General features: G+C 51.8%; 1 protein-coding gene across 1 annotated transcript in view; it reads left to right on the top strand.

Annotated features, from left to right (window-relative positions):
* Positions 1 to 591: 591 nt before the first annotated feature.
* Positions 592 to 14,123, top strand: part of CAPN5 (calpain 5) — a 53,010-nt gene continuing 39,478 nt past the window's right edge. Inside the window, exon 1 of the mRNA XM_064720509.1 lies at positions 592 to 708. The gene's annotated coding sequence lies outside the window, so the exon portion shown is untranslated. The remainder of the gene's footprint in view (positions 709 to 14,123) is intronic.

Genomic DNA, 14,123 nt, shown 5'->3' with positions numbered 1-14,123 from the left:
TACTATCCGGTGCCAGGGCAATACTGGGCCAAGTGCCAGTGCCTGGAAGGTCCCAGTGGCCGTGCCAGTGTCTGGGTATGCAGGTGCTGGTCCCAGTTCCAGCTCCCAGCTGGTGCTGCTGGTGTCAGGGTAGCCCCAGTTCCCTATTCCTGTTCCCTACCCAAACCGGTGCCAGCTCCTGTTCCCAACGACGGGCCCATTTTCTGGATGATGCCAGGTCCTGGTGCCCGGGGAATGTTGGACCTGGATCCCGGTTCACCAGACTGGTCCCCAAGTTCTGGACCAGCGCCAGCTGGCACCGTTCCCATTTCCCCCTACCGGGTGGTGCCAGTCCCCACTCCCAGTAGCGACCACAGTTCCCAGCAGTGGGGAGTGCCGGTTTCCGGCGCCGGTTCCCATTCCTAGTGAGAGTTCCCGGTGCCGGTTCGCTATCCGGTTCCCGGTTCCCATTCCCGATCCGAGCGCCGGTTCCCATTCCCGGTGCCGGTTCCCATTCCCGGTGCCACTCGCAGTGCCGGTGCCGGTTCCGCGGCGTGCCCCGGTGCCGGTGCCGGTTCCGTGGCGCCCGGAGCGCGGGGCGCAGGCGCGGTCCCGGTCCCGGCCCGCCCGTCGGGGCGGTGCTTGCGGGAGGCGAAGCGCTGCGGGCAGCGGCGCGCCCGGAGCGGCGGCACCGGCACGGGCACCGGGCACCGCTCCAGCCCCGGGCAGGTAAGGCACCCCCGGCCCCGGGAGGGGGGCTCGTCCCTGCAGAACCGCCGCTGCTCCCGCCGCGGGGGGACGGCTCCGCGCCCCGCCCGGGGTCCCGCCGCGTCCTCGGGGGATGCTCGGGGGCACCTGTGGCTTTGGGAGCCGCGCAGCAGCTGCACTCCGGGGTGGGGGCATGTGTGTTGCTGTGCGAGCATGTGTGTGCCTAATGCCTAAAGGGATTTTGGGGAAAAAAGCCCGAAGCGGGCACCCCGCGCCTCCCCTGCGCGGAGCACGCTGCTGCCTTTGCCTTCTGCAAGCGCTGGTGTGAGCGCCGGTGTTTGGGGGTGCTGAAGTCGGGGTACTCGGTGTGGTGCATGGGAAAGTTGCATCCCGGATGGTTAAAACCCCACAAGTGCCCCCCAGTTCAGCTTGTAGAGCCGGGCTGGACAGAAACTTTGAGCACCGAGGCCTGGGTGCTGGCTGGAGAGTAGCAGGATTTCTGCGCTGAGAAAAAATCCTGAGGTTTCAGTATTGTTCTTTGTTCCATTTTTCTGGGACAAACGCAGGGCTTTTGGAAAGTCTCCTGGAAAGTTAAGGCGAGAGAGAGCTCCTGCTCTCAAGAAAGGCAAACTCGCTGCTGGGGTGCAGGATACTGATGGCTTTGGGGTTTCCAAAGTGAGATAGGAATCTGGATTTCCCAAATACCAGTCTTTCTTCCTTCCCTGAAACATGTTATTTTGAGCTTGAGACACTAGCTTGGTGCTTTCTACAGAGGGTGTCCCACTGGATGTGGCTCTGGTCTTCTGTCCCTGGCCTCCCACTCTGGTGGCTGCAGGTGAGCGTGGGCTGCACGCCTGGCTCTGCAGATCCAGCCTGAGTCGTGCTTGGATAGATAACCAGTTATTTATCACCAGTTACCGTTTCTGCCTGGATGCTGTGCTAGCTCTGAGCTTGATGGGGAGTGCAGCCATGGCAAATGGAGCTGGAAGCAGAGCAGGGAGCTCAGTGCATGGTGGAGGATGCTCTTAAATCCTCAGCTGCTTGTCTTCTGCATCCAGCAAGGACCATGCTGCAGGCTTTCCCCAGGGCACCTTTTATCTCCATCCCATCTTGTATCTTCATGGATCCTCCTGCCCGGGTCAGCCTGGGTTCCAAGTGAGCTGAACCGCTGTTAAACTGGAGGGAAGGCAACACGGGGTTCCTGGAGCTGCATCTCTCACCCCTTGCTCTGCACATGGAGAGTAGGTAGCCCAAGGTGCAGGGAGCCTGGCTGGCCCTGCTGCTCAGGGTAGCAGTGAGTTGAGGAACGAATTTTGGGATACAGGTGAGAGCAGGAGTCACCTGTTGGCAGCATCCTTGGGGCAGCAAGGACTAGGGCAGGGGAGAAGCAGCAGAGTCAGGCATGGATGGAGGTGCAGAGCCTGATGCAAGTGCTCACCACTCACTCCTGCTCAGTGCAACATATTGCTACAGGCATATCTGTCCTGGTGGATTCTATTTCCACCTGCTCTTCCCAGGAACATCAGCTGCCTCCTGCTTATTTAAGCAACTCTTTCATGTGAATCACCTGGAGCTCAGCTCCAGCCCATGACCCAGGCAGTGGGGTTGTAAAACCCCAGGGGGAGAGAGAGATGCTCTTTCAGAAACCCTTTTTGTACCCTTAGGAGTGGGATGTGAGGTCTGAACCCCTCCTGCATGGGTGCCTGTGTACAGGTGCTGCTGTGTGCATGGGGGCTGGCTCGCTCGGTGGCTGGTGCTTGCCAGCAGCCATGTGCCAGAACTGGTTGGGAAAAACTTTCTTGTTGGCACCAGAATTAAGGATCAAGTCATGAGTGAAAGGAAAAGCAGGTTTTGAGGAAGCCAGCAGGGCTTGCTCTAGCAGGCCCTGCTCAGAGTAGAAATCAAGCCCCTTTGTCATGTTGTAAGGACACCATGATGACACACAGAAGGAATAATGCCATCTGCAAAGCAGTGACACATGAAACAGGGGCAAAGTGACGTGACCAAGGCACTCAGGTTTGCAGCAGACTCAAGTCCAGCCTGCTCCCTGTCATCAGCACCCCAGTCCCTGTATGAAATGAATTAGGTGTGGCTTTGACATGGCCACAATCCCGGGAAAATCCCTGCCCAGCTGCTGTGTCCACCATGGCATTTTCTGTTCAAGTGAGCTTTCAGCTGGTGATTGACAACTGCCATGGGTATTCTCAAGCCTCTGAGGTGGAGGGAGATGGAAACCCACAACTATTACTGAAGGGGACTGGCCTGTAGCTGTGCTCTCATTTTTGGGGAAAGGAGATGCTCCAGGTCTCCTTTACCTGGATGTGCTGGCAGTTTACACGGTGCATATGGGAGTATGTCAGGGGAGAAGATTTCTGCCAGGGCGGGCTGGGGGAGGTGACAAAGGGCACTGCTGGACAGATTAGGCCCACGCAGCAGAGCTTAAATCTGCTTAAAGCCTTTAAGGGAGGATCTGAGCTCATTCTCATTTTTCATGCTGAGATCCGCCTGCAAAACCAAGCTGAGAGGTGGATGGGGTGCTCGGCCAGAGGCAGCAGCTGAGCTCAGGCAATGGGGCTGGCCCCTAAGTTGTACACCAGCCTGTGCACTGGGGCACGCTGTGCTGGTCTTTGTGCTGTGTTTAGGGATTGAATCGTTTTGGGATAGCTGAGACTGGGGGTTCAGGGCTGCTTTGGTCCTGGGTGCCCCTGGGGGTGTTGCAAAAAGGCGAAGGGAGACAGGTAAAGGGTGTTTGTGGGGCATGGGCACGGAAGAGTTAACGTGGAAGGACCAGGCTCTTCGATCTGGTGCTTGAGAGGGATTAACTCAGCCTGGAGCAGGTGCAGGGAAAAGGGCTCTGAAGCTGCTCAGAGGGATGGAGAGCTATTATACGAGGCTATAAAAGCCAAGCCCAGCGAAACAAAGGCTGGATGTGAGGATGTGCTTGCTGACTCCAAATATATCCAAGGGGTGAGCTCCAGGCAGGCAGAAGAGCGATTTAAACTGAGGGCAGTGTTGGTGCTGGGGTGTGAATTCATTCAGTTTAGCTTAGGAGGCTTGTCTAGAGGCTCTGCAACTGTGTCACACCAGAGGAGAGTGGGAGGGTGTGAATTAGAGCACATCACCTCTCTTGCAAGGTGCTTGGCTGTGATACAAGGAGGTCTTAGCATTTGTCAGTGTGGGAGGGCAGGGCTCTGTGGTCCAGACACTCTGTCCCGGTGTCTCCTTTGGGAAGGGCTGTGTTAGCCAAGCGGGTCTCACCGTCTTCCTGATGTGGGACCAGACCAGCCATGAAGCAGATGATGCCCAGCTGAGATATTTTTTGTCTTTGATTATGCCTCAGAAAAATGAATCCATCTCTCCCTTTCCTGGTTGCTGCACAGATTAATAACAAAGCATCCATGCTTTAAAAAAGGCTTTGGCTCTGATCCCAAGAGGAATTTAGGCAGTATTTGTGCTGGGGGATGATGATATGAAGAACGAGTGCATCCTCTAAATCTGTTCACGCTTGTGCATTAATTATTGGATATTTTTGGCTGTCCAGAGATGCCAAGATTCTTCTCCTAATGCTCTCTCCAAGCAGGGCAGCATCAGGTTAATACAGAGAGAAGGAGAAGGATGCAGCTGTGCCTTGAAGGCTGGGATCAGGCACTCTCTCTCTCTTCCTCCTCGCTAATCTCCAGAGTTGTCAAGTCCTTTCTCTGCAGATGTCCAGAGGTGAAATCTTCCACAGAGAAGCCTCCTCAGCCCACCCAGAGGTGTTTGTTGCCCTCTGCTCGTGCCGTGGTGGGGCCGGGCACGCTTGGGCACCATTTACTTCCTTATGTCTTCATGCCTTCACCTTCAGCTGCTCCTCTGAGGGGCTGTGGGGCACAAAGCCTCGGCAGTGGGCTTGTGCTGGCCTGCTGGGGCCAGACGGGGCTCCTGCATCTCCCAGCCCCGGGGGCACTGTCACGGGTGGGGAACAGGGGCGGTGATCACTCGGCTCTGCTCACTTCCAGCTGATTACCCAGGGAGAAAGGGCCAGGCTCTGGGCACTGCAGAAAAGGGACACAGACCCAGTGGCTTCATGGAAGCTACGTTCGTCTGGCTGCATTAACCCTTTACCTGCTCTGAGCTCTCCCTTTCACACCATGGAAAATTTTCATCCATAGCTTATTCCTTCTAAATTTGCTTGCACTGTAGGAGGCACCCCTTTGACATGGGGATGACTTCTTGAGGTCGTGGAAGGAAATAGGAATGGTTGCCATTGAGTTTTTCACCCTCTCTGGGAAAAAATCCTTTCTGCTCCACTCTGGGGCCAAGGAGACTTCACAGTTTTTGCTTTTCTGCGTGATGCATGGGTTTTTCAGCCAATATTGCAGATCCTCATGCTTTGGGGATCTTCCTGGACTGGAGATGTGACAGATGATACCCCTGCAAAGCCGTGCTGGGAGCCCGCGGGGTTTGCAGCATCTAGGTCAGAGCTTGGCTCCTTTGGGCCTGGTCCAGCCCTTCAGAGGGGCTGGACTGAGCTCCTAAGCCCCTGCCTGCAGCTTTTGTGTCCCAGTTCAATAACACTTTGATGCATTTTGCCTTAAAATACTCTTCTGGCAGAGAAAAGCTCTCCCCGCCCCTTGGTTTGCCCTTGTGCAGAAATGATCAGTTTTAGTCATTCCACCATCCATTTGAGCATCAGCTCTGTTCCCTCCTGTCCTGTGACTTCCATCCATTGGGAACCAAGGTTAAAGGGAGAGGGGACTATAAAGTATCCCAACCACCTAAAGTCTGCCCCATGCTGGGAGGCTGGAAGCCCTGATGTGAAGCTCTGAAATGATTTGTGGGAGAGGGCTCCTTCTCCATACCATGCAGGGACTTTCCCAGCTTATCACAGCCCCCAGCAGTAGACAGATGTGTTGGAAAGACACCAGGAGAGGCCATGAGGACAGTCAGAGGGCTGAAGCACCTCCACTATGAAAACAGGCTGAGAGAGTTGGAATTATTCAGCCTGGAGAAGAGAAGGGTTCAAGGAGACCTTTGAGCACGTTCCAGAACATAAAGGGGCTGCAAGAGAGCTGAGACTTTTTACAAGGGCATGGGGAGATAGGACAAGGGGGAATGGCTTCAAACTGGGAGAGAGCAGGTTCAGATTAGATGGTAGGAAGAAATTCTTTCCTGTGAGGATGTTGAGGCACTGGCACAGGTCACCCAGTAAAGCTGAGGATGCCCCATCCTCAGCAGTGTTCAAGGCCAGGTTTGATGGGGCTTTGAGCAACCTGGTCTAGTGAAAGATGCCTCATGGCAGAGGGGTTGAAACTAGATCATCTGTAAGGTCTTTTTCAACCAAAACCATTCTGTAGTTCCATCATTCTATGAAATTTTCTCCTTGCCTGGCTGCAGCTCATCCTTACGTGAGGGAGACTGCAGCCCTGGCTGATTCCTTCAAGGGTTATCCTGTGACCTAGACATAGCTATCAAACAGGGCTGTGGCAGACCAGGAAAGGTACCCAGAATATTGCTTCCAATGTAGCTACAGCACGACAGGCAGCAGCAGGTCTCTCTGAGCTCCTGGTGAAAAGGGCAAAGCTCCAGCTCTGCTCCTGCATTATCTTCCCTTAAGCCATGTTGCCCCATGTTTTTGTGCTTGTTGCTGGAGTTCTTTTGGTTACATCTCCAAATAATCCATACAGGCATTTCTCTGGGTGACAAAAGGCATCCCTCCCTTGCAGCAAGCACCCTCTGTCCCAGTTTTCATAACATTTCCACTGGTTTGATCTCCCCTGACTCCATGGTGCAGGATGCAGGTGGCTTTGGTTGACTCTATCCCTTCACAGCCCCTCCTGGGCTGTTCCACCATTTCCTCCTGTCCTGTATAGAACGAAGGATGCATGTCTGTTTGTCTCTCTGGGTTTGGGCTTCATTTGTTTTATATTTTCTGAGGCACACCCTGATAATCAGAAGCTTCCTATGAAATGTTTGCAGGCTTGTTGCTCCCAAGTCCTTGAAGAGCTGGTCCTACCAGTTGTCTGAGCATGTGTAAATACTGTGAGAATTGCTTAGGGGTGATTAAGGGAGGTGATTTCTCTGCTGAGCAAGGGGAAGCCTTGATTTGATAAAAGCTGCAGCTGCAAACTCTACTTTTTCAGAGCCAGGCTAGCACTGCTGCATGAGTGCAGGATGGGGATGGTGGGTGCTGGCTGCCTGCCCAGCAAGTGTTGCCTTTGGATCCTGGCAGGTCTTCATGCAGGAGCAGGGGAGTGGTGATTTATTGCATCTGACACGGGCTGTGCCAGGGTCCTGCCCCATGCAAGGGAGTGAAACCCCTCCCTGTGTCACAGGCTGCATCTCATCCCTGCTCCCAGACGTCCAGCCGGGAGCTGCTGCAACGTCAGTGTCTCAAGAGATGCAGAGCTTGGGGCAGGGCAGTGTCTGGGAGAGGAGGAGAGGGGGCTTAGTCCTGATCCCAGAGCGCTGTGCTCATCCCACACTCTCTGCTTGCTGCTCAGAAGGGTTAGGAACATGCTCTGAGCCTCCTCCTGAGGGCAAGCCAGGCCGTGCAGGGAATCCAGACAGACCCCAGAGCAGTGGTGGGCATTTTCGGTTGGGTGAGAGCAGGGTGATGGATTGGCTGCCAGCCATGGCAGCAGGAGCAAGCACCAGCCTTGCTGGGCTGCAACAAAGCAATAGGTCTTCATAAGAGGAGGAATCCTCCCTGAAAAGTGAGAGGTGTACCTGTCCATGGCAGAAGGTGTTGGACTTGATGACCTTTAAGATCCCTTCCCACCCAAACCATTCCATTACTCTGTGTCTGGAGCACAGAGTGGATGCAGTGCCCAGCATTGTGGCCTGTATCCATCTCCCTGAAGGAAGGGGAAAGTTTATGCCCAGTCCCTGCCAGAAGAAAGCAGCAGCCTTTCTGCTCGAAGGGTTGTATGGCAAACTCTTACCTCTGTGTTTAGAGAAGAGCAGCACTGCTGAAATGAAGGAATAATGGGGGGAAAAGTTGATTGGAGGTTGGGGGAGTTGCAGCATCCAAGGCAGAAACAGTTTGAAGAGCTCAAATTAAGACAGTGGAAACTTACATTCAGACCTTTCAGCTTGTAAGAGCTGAGTGGATCCAATAACAAGTATTTCTAATAAATCTCACAGATTTGAGGTGGTCCCGTCTGTCTAAGAGAGACCTGTTCAAAACAGCAGCACTATCAGTTGCTGCAAGCCTTCAAATATTACTTTTGTGCTCATGATGATTTAGAATAGTCACAGTAAGAAAAATTCAGTTAAGACAGAGAGGGAAAAGGAGGTAAAATTAAATTTAAAACCAGCAGATTTTGCTGGTCAATCCTGAAAGTTTTACAGACAAGGAGAATGTTTTTATCAGTCAGTACCCAGGTGTGGTCTGATGTTTGCTATTGTGACTTTTGAATTTATAGGATGTGGGTTTTGGGAAGTGACTGGCAAGTGGGTTGAGGGCCTGTCAAAGAGAAAACTGAGGAGGGAGGACCCAAGTCTGAAGTGGACTTTGTGCCTTCTTGGACCTGTTCACAGAGTGCCTTGGTGCTTTTATTCAGGTTTGGGTCAGGCAAAGAGAAAATCCTGAAGTGGTTTATTAGCAAAAGGTGGGAGTCTTGGCAGAGGTTTGAGACCTGATTTGAGGCCAGCAGCTGTAGGACTGGGGTGAAACCTGTGGTGTGGAGCCTATTGTCAGAAGCATTTGGGTTGCCTCCATCTTCTGGAATTGCAGTTCCTATCCTGCTTGAAGTGCAGCAGGTCAAGGGATACATTTCTGGGAATGGCCAGGAGCTCTCGAGAGGAGACCTGAAGGACTTGGTCGTACCTCTGGGCATCTGTGGGGATGGAGTTTTGTGCTCTGCCAGCAGCAAGGGGCAAAGGTGATGGAGACAGAAGAAACCCATCGCCTTGGGAATGGTGTTGTTATGGAGTCACAGAATGGTTTGGGTTGGAAGGGTCCTGAAGACCATCTCATTGCAGTTCTCTGCCATGAGCAGGCACACGTCCCACACGCCCCATCCATCCTCTCCTTGAAGGCTCCAGAGGGAGATGGGGCAGGCTGTGAAGCTGTCAGGGGTGGTCAGGGCTGAAGCTGCAGGAAGGATGCTCTGGGTCAGCCAGAAGGACAAACATCCCAGCTGGCCTGGCAGGGATGATCTTGAGGATCCAGCTGCCTCTCCTCACTCTCCCAGAGTCGCTGCAGCCCCGTTATCTCTTCTGCTCCTCCCCAATTCGTGTTTGAAGTTCAATTGCTTTAATCATCCCAGAGGCTGCGGAAGCGATTGAAGGCAGAGCATTTGCATGGAGACATGCTGCATTTTATCTGCATTAATGATGACTTTTCTGAATGGATTTTCCAGTTCCTCAACCTCTTAAATAAACACCTCTGTCACCCATAATGCCCAAGAAAAAGGCACACATGGCTACATCAAGTAATGCGCTGTTATTCTTCTGTCCTAGTCCTTCCTTCCTTCCATCTCATAAAGGTACAGGCCTGCCTTTAGACCATAATTTTTTTTGCTCAGCTGGCAGGAAAACCAGTGTGAGTGTATTGATGTGGTGCAAGGCTCTCACTGGAGTCAGTGTGACTGGATTTAAAAGGAGCAGGTCTTGCTCTTCAATTAGAAATGCTGAATAAATAATAAAAACACGTTCTCAGTCCAAACCTGCAAAGATAGCATCCTCTCCCCTCCTCTTCTGGTGATCAAAATGGATGCTGAGAAGGGCAGAGCATCTCTGTGTCCTCATGGGGTGTGTGGTTTGTGTTCAACATGATCCTCATGTGGGGTGACAGCCCTCCTGGGCTAGGCAGGAGCCATGAGTCTGGATGACCATGGGTGCAGGTGGCTCGATTCCGTGTGTGTGAGTCTGCTCTTCCTAGGCTGTATTTTTCCAGTGCCTGAAAACCTGCTCTGTATGAGCGGTGTCATGTGCTGGAGAAGGTTCCTGCCTTCTCCTGCACCAAGGTGTTATTTTGGAAGCTGCACTGGCTGCTGAGTGACCTTTGGAGTGCTTTGGTGTTGCTGGCCCTGTGGTGCTCCTTACAATTATTAACCAGGGTCAGGGTGTGCTGAGGCACGAGGGGTTAGTGAAGTCATGTCTGTCTCCAGGGACTTGGCACTGGCAGAGCCTATTAATTCACCTTTTGTTACTTGTCCTGCAGCTCCTGGTGATCTCCAGGGGTTTTTAACCCTTCTGTGACCTGGGAAACAAGCCTAACATCACACAAGCAGTAATGCTGGGTGAGGGACCAAACAGCATGTGGAAGGAAACTCACAACTTAGTTTCTTCGTTCTCCCCAAACCACAAATGGATTGGGCTGAGCTGGGCCCTGAGTGGTGAATATATTCAGCACATCTCTGCTTTCCTTCAGGCTGCCTGGTGCCACGTTACTGCCTTGCTCTTTCCACTGCTTTTGGGTCTGTCTCTCTGCCACCAACTTTTCCTGTTGTTTCATTCTTCTCCCTGCTATTCCTGCATACCTCCAGCCTCCTGCATTTTCTGGTCCTGTGGGAGAGGCTGCCACCAGCTTTGCTTTGAGCTTATTACTCCTTCCTGTGTCAGGACGCTTTCAGACATGTGTCCTAGTCCCATCTGATCCTAGAGCCTGTGCTGAGGGAAGGGCTGGTCTGGCTGGTGCCACAAGCCCCATTTGTGTGCAGAGCTCTGGCCAGGCAGAGCTGGAGCCAGCACAGGGTTATGAGAGTGTTCCCAGTGTGGGGCTGCCTCTTCTCCTGCAGCTCCAACATCTGACTGTTTGCAAACTGGTGACTCATAGCTGCAAGGAAAGAGGAACTCCCCAGTCAAAGGCCTCTGTCCCAGTGTGAGTCATCCAAGCAGAAAGGGAGCTCCTGGTCAGCACACCCGGCTAGCTCCTAAAGGAGATGGGTGTTCAAGGATGCCCAGACCCCCCTGTTAACCCTGGCCTTCCCAGGAACAAAATATCCCAATCCATGCATGCAGACCTGCTGACTGGCTATGTCTCTCCCTGTGCTATCATTTTGCTGTTAAGCAACAAAGGAGTGATGTTCTGGTGGAAAAAAATCCAGAGGAAATACAGCAAGTGTGATAAAGATCCCTGTGCATTGCCGGAAACAGCCTCCAAATGTGACATCTTATCTGCAGCTGATTTTGTGCAGATGCTGACAGCCAGGCATGTTTTGGTGATATGGAGTCACTTGCAGCAGCTTTCTGCCAGGATGTGTGACCCTGCCCTTTCCCTGGCCCGGGTGCAAATGCGCTTTTTAATGAAAGATTGCTCTTGGTTCATACACCTGTAGAATGGTTTGGGTTGGAAGTGCCTTAAAGACCTTCCAGTTCCAACCCTCTGCCATGGGCAGGGACACCCTCCACTAGACCAGGGTGCTCAGAGCTCCATCCAGCCTGGCCTTGAGCACTTCCAGGGATGGGGCAGCCACAGCTTCTCTGTGCAACCTGTGCAAGTGCCTCACCGCCTTCACAGGGAAGAATCTCTTCCTGATGTCAAATCTAAACCTATTCCCTTTCAGTTTAAAGCTATTCCAGATTGTCCTATCACTACATGCCCTTGTCAAAAGGACATTTTTTTTGAGTTTATTTTCTGTAATAGCCAGCTGTTAGACAGCAAATTCCTTTGCAGGTCTTGGAGTGCTTTGCAGAAGGGACCAGGATCTCTGCAGAGTGATGCTTTTTCCTGCTTCATGGAGGAGGAGGATCCATCAGGGAGCATTTGCTCTACTTATATGCTTGCAAAAAGCCAGAGGGTTTACTCACTTAGAACAAACAGCCCTTAGCCCCACCAGGATGTTTTTTTGGAGCTAAATCTACCACTCTGAGTTTCTGAGGGGGAGCAGCTAGTCCCTGTGGTTGCTCATGCAAAATTAACCCTCAGGCTGAAAGGTGCCGTGTTAAGGTGTCCTGATTTGGATGCCATCTGTGCTGTAGCAAATCACTGATTAAAATCAGAGCTTGATATAAACATAATTAAGAGTGAAAATTATTGTTTCACCTTTAGCTCTTAAATGAGAACAGATACATGAACTGATGAAGAAAAGAGATAATGGCCAGAAGGGGATATTCAGTGCTCTGTTCTTCAACAGTTTTGTTTCAGCAAGTAACCACTGTGAGTGTTCAGTAATTTGCATTTTGGCTAAAGCAGCTGCTCTGTAAAGATGTCCAACTGTGCTCAAAAACATCTGGACACGAGCTACCTGTAACTTCCCATGAGAATTATCTTCCCTGGTTAACCACAGTCAATTTGAGAAGAAATGATGTCTTGTTTTCTGATTTCCATCAGTGCGGTTTCAGCTTCCCCTCCCTGTGGGCATTGCTAATGCAGGATGCTGCCCTGTGCTGCTGGCTCTGGGCCATGCCATTTGGGGTCCAAAGCAAACCTAGGTGCATGCACAGCTGGGAGTGGGAAAGGGCTTTGGGAGTGGCACAGGCACTGGCACAGGTTGCCAAGAGGAGCTGTGTGAGGAGGGTTGGAACTAGAGGATCTTGAAGGTCCCTTCCAACCAAAACCATTCTATCATTCTAAGATGACTTGAGGCTTTTTTGTTCGTGGTTGGCATAGAGTTGTTGGCCAAGAGGTGTGGAGTGCTCATGTTCAGTGTAAACAGTGAGTGGCAATTCAACTGCTTCTTCTTGTTCTCTGGACCCTGAAGAAACAGTGTGTAAAGCTCTCCTTGCATTAACAGGGTTTCCTCTGCTGAGCTGGACTTCTGCGTTGGTAGGTGAGAGGATAATCCTGATGTTGCCACATGTCTGTCAACAGAAACACCCAAGGAGGCTGTAAAAAATTATTTAAATAACATATTTATAAAAAGCCTGCCTGCTGCTCTGAACACCCCACTACTGAGCCCCATAACATTTCACCTGGTTGAGGGTTGTGCAACCACATGCCTGGTTCCTGCTTTGTCTTCTCCTTGGCTGATCCTCTGCTTTGCAATGTGATATCAAAGCCCTCTCCTGTTTAGTGGGAGCAGAGCTGAAGGGCAGCAGATCCTGTCCTTTGGAACAAAGTGTTTTGTCTGACCTGGAAGCAGGCAGCTGTAGGATCTGCAAGCAAGGAGGCTTTGCTCCTGGCCAGACTGCAGCCTTGCATAGCACAAGCTTGGTGAGCCCATGCCAGCCACCCAAGGAGCCTCTGAGCTGGAAGGCAAGGAGAGGAAGATGTTTGGAGGGGAGGAGCCTTTCAGCAGGTATTTGGTCCTGGCCAGTGCAAACACTTTCAATCCTTCTCCCTTTTGCAGTTCTTAGAGCCATGGCTGTTAGCAGCTGGCAGGAGCTGGAGCACCTGGGTGATGCTGGAGTGAAAAGGGGAGTCCACAACACCTCTGAGTCATAAGTCTGGCTCAGTCTTCCAACAAAGTGTTTTTTTGTTTAACTCCTTCATGGCAGGACTGAGGTTGGAATCAGACCACTGTTAATAAAAATTCGTGCTGAGTGGTGAGTGCAGATTCCCTTCCCTGCTCACAGGCAAACACATGCATATGCAAGTGTAGAGTTGTTAATTCAAATCAGGCATGAAAACACCCACTTCTTGCGCTCCTGGAGCAGCTGAGCTTGGTCCAAGAAGGCAAAGAGTAATTAGACAGCCTTTGGGCATTTTAACGTGGCAGAGGTGAAGTTCAGCCTGGTAAGCATGAAATGCTGCAAATTAGAGAGAGTAATGAATTTTAACGCTGCCCTAAGAACATTCCCTCTGCCCTTTCCTTTTAATTATTTTGCAAGGTGTTTTATTTATTATTTGTTTGTTTTTCTAAATGATCCTGAACAGTGTCCCTTCCCCTTCTGCTTGGCATTTCCTTTGCAACTCAAATCCATCTAGAGGCTGTCATGTGAGAGTAGCCCTGCAGCGAGGACAGATGGCTGGCAAGGTGACAGTCACTGTAGGGTGGGATAGCAGGGCAAATTTCAGGCAGATCTGGGCATCAGAAATGCTGGAACTCCTTGGCTGAGATGACTGCCACCCTGTTCTCATAGGGATGGACATTGCGCAGGGTGTCTTGTGAAAGTCAGTGTTGCAGCGATCACTGGAAAGCACAGCTCCAAGCTGCAGGGTGTAGCAGTAATTTTATGAATGAGCAGCCAAGTGCCAGCCCTTGGCCATGGTACAGGCTGCAGAGAAGCATCCGGCATCTCCTACATCAAACCTAAAATTCTTGCCTTTAACTTGAGCATGGCTATTAGAAAGGCACCAGACCTCCCTCCTCCCTTCCCTTCCAGGCTCCCTTCCTAATCCCACTGATTCTTTCTGCACAACCTCCCATGGAAATATCCTCTTATGTCTTTCAGCCCAGTTCATGCACCAGTCCAAGCAATTCATCTTGCATGTCAGCTAACAGCACCTTCCTCCTCTCTCAGCCTGTTGTATTCCTGCAGAAGGCAGTTGCCAACCATCCTTTCCCAGCACTGCTACTTTCCCCGTGTCTCTTTAGCACTGAGTGCTATCACTGTGAAGGTCTTGG

Source organism: Zonotrichia leucophrys, chromosome 1, assembly GCF_028769735.1.
Source record: "Zonotrichia leucophrys gambelii isolate GWCS_2022_RI chromosome 1, RI_Zleu_2.0, whole genome shotgun sequence".
NCBI lineage: Eukaryota > Metazoa > Chordata > Aves > Passeriformes > Passerellidae > Zonotrichia > Zonotrichia leucophrys.
Note: the sequence above shows the minus strand (reverse complement) of the source record. Positions and strands in the feature narration are given on the sequence as shown.